Here is a 2,890-nt window from a genome sequence, read left to right on the forward strand (position 1 = left end):
ATAACACCAAAATATTTATCTAGGATTATTAAAGAAAGCATGGATGGTAGTTTTTTTTTTTCAGAAAAATTCTAAAACTCACAGAGGTAAATATAAGCATGTGGCATTTTATATTGTACCAACTGAGTAACAGTAACTTGATAACAAGGTATAATTACTATAACTTTCTGACCAACTTTATATCTAGAAACAACATACTTGCCCCCACCAGCTACCATCCCAGTTCTAGAAGGTATTCTCCAGTGAGACAAAATGTACAGCAACTGCTCTTTTCAAAACATTTCAGACCATTCCCATTTACTTGAATCATAATTTCTTGCTTTTCCACTTTCTGTTATTAAAATTTTACCTGTCCTCATACAGATGAAACCAGTCCTTCTACTGACAGATATACAATAGTGTTTGCTCCTGAATATTCTGCAAGTTTATCAAATTCTGGCTTATTGACAATAAGCTCTTCTTTTGTGGGAATGTTTATTCTTAGGAAGCATGGATATCTAATTGGTGGTGAGGCTACTCAAATGTGTACCTCTTTTACACTGGATTCTTTGAGCAATTTTATTATGGGAAAGATGATATTGCCTCTCACAATAGAATCATCTACAAGAACAATTCTTTTGCCTATGAAGTTGTCTGACAATACTCCAAATTCTTTGGCAACACCACGTTATCTTAAACGCATATTTGGCTAAATGAACGTTCTTCCTACATATCAGTTTTTTACACAGCCCTTCCACATATGGAAATCCATGCTTTACTGCGTAACCAAGAGCAGCAGGCTTAGCTGATTCTGGAACAGTGTTGAACAAATCTGCATCCACAGGTGCTTCAATTGCCAACTGCTGACCACAATGGTATCTTCCTGTGTAAACCATTTTGGCTTCAAATATACGAACTAGTCTCACAAAATAAACTTATTCAAATATACAAAAAGCCATTGGATTTCCTTCAGACCTGGATATAGTATCAAGAGTTGATCATTATGTCTGGAAATTTCACAGTTTCTCCAGGCAAGACTTCAGGGTAATATGTTGCACCAATAGGTGTAATGTTACAAGATTCTGAAGATACCACCCATCCTTCCATTTCTGAGAGTTTTTTTCCCTTCTTCATTTGTATAAAATACAGGAATAAGACGATCAATATATAGAGGTTGATTTCCATAAGCATCGTGGACTGCATAAATAACATTTCTGAGCATGATAAGCAGGGAGTATGCTGCAGGCACCTCCTTCATTAAGTTGTTGTTTTTAGTAACTTTTTATTTTGAAATACTTTCAAACTTACAGGACAGTTACAAAAGTAATACAAACCCCTGCAGAGAACTCTAACATGCCCCTAAACCCCTGCTTTGTTAAGTTTTTAATCCTTGCTACCCAGTCTGGGTGTCATCTTGTTCTGAGGAGGGTTATTTGCCAGTAATTGGGTAATCATGTCCCTATCAAAACTTGTCAACAGACCAACACCATGAAGCAGATTATTTTTTCTTAATCGGGCAGCATTTCCCAACTCACCATTATTGCCATTCTATTTTCCCATGAAGTGTTTCAACAACAAAAGGCTGAAAATTTTTTTAATCCACAGTTTCCTATAGTAGCATACCTCCTCTGTCCAATTCCAAGATTTGAAATATATAATTTCTTTAAACTGTCTTCAGTAAAGACATGATTTACAACACCCATACCCTTGAGTGTTTTGAGTGTTGGCACTGTATTCCCATCACTGGTCACAATACCAGCTCTCTCCTGACCCCGGGGCTGTAGCCCCGAGTCCCAGGGTGATCACATGCGGCATATCCAGCTGCATGGGCCACTCGCCAAGGCCAATACAGCTGAACACACCACATTCCTCTTGGATCCCAACTTCTCCAGCTCCATGTGGCCACTGAAAGCACGTGGAGGAACCTGCCATTGCAGCCCCCTTGGCCCATGGGTCTCAAACGATCGCCACAGTGGCTTCTTTCAACTCCATGTGGTTTTGATTTGCATTTCTCTAATAGCTAATGATGTTGAGCATCTTTTCATGTACTTATTGGCCATTTGTATATCTTCTTTGGAGAAAGGTCTGTTCAAGTCCCTTGTCCATTTTTTTAAATTAGGTTATTTGTCCTACTGTTGTTGAGTTGTAGGAGTTCTTTATATGTCCTGAATATTAAACCTTTATTGATATTTGATTTCCAAGTATTTCTACCATTCAGTAGGTTGCCTTTTTTCATTCTTGATAATGTTCTGTGATGTACAAAAGTTTTAAATTTTGATGAAGCCCATTTTATCTATTTTCAATTTTGTTGCTTGTGCTTTTGGTATCATATCTAAGAAATCACCCTGAAATCCAAGGTGTTAAAGATTTTCCCCTATGTTTTCTTCTAAGAGGTTTATGGTTTTATGGTTTCAGCTTTTATGTTTGAGTCCGTGATCTTATTTTGAATTAATTTTTGTGTATGGTATGAGGTAGGGCTCCAACATCATTCTTTTGCTTGTGAATATTCTGTTTTTTTCAGCACTATTTGTTGAAGATACTGTTTTCCCCATTTAAGGTATTTGACACTCTTCCTGAAAATCAGTTTGCCATAGATGCGTGGGTTCATTTCTGGATTCTCAATTCTATTCCATAGGTATATATATCTATCTTTATGCCAGTGTCACACTGTTTGGATTACTGTGACCTTGTAATAAGTTTTGAAATCAGGAAGTGTGAAACCTCCAACTTTGCTCTTCTTTTTCAAGATTTATTTGGCTATTTGGGACCCCTTGGAATTTCATATGGATTTGATGATTGGATTTTCCATTTCTGAGAAAATGGTTTCTGGAATTTTGATAGAGATTACATTGAATCTATAGATCACTTTGGGTAGTACTGACAACTTAACAATACTAAGTCTTCTAATCCA

The 2,890-nt window shown here is 36.8% G+C and overlaps 1 pseudogene; it reads right to left on the reverse strand.

The window, feature by feature from the left end:
- Window positions 1-211: 211 nt before the first annotated feature.
- On the reverse strand, window positions 212-1,911 carry LOC119520065 (annotated as a pseudogene).
- Between the last annotated feature and the right edge of the window lie 979 nt (window positions 1,912-2,890).

The sequence above is a fragment of the Choloepus didactylus genome, chromosome 1 (assembly GCF_015220235.1).
Source record: "Choloepus didactylus isolate mChoDid1 chromosome 1, mChoDid1.pri, whole genome shotgun sequence".
Taxonomy (NCBI): Eukaryota; Metazoa; Chordata; class Mammalia; order Pilosa; family Megalonychidae; genus Choloepus; species Choloepus didactylus.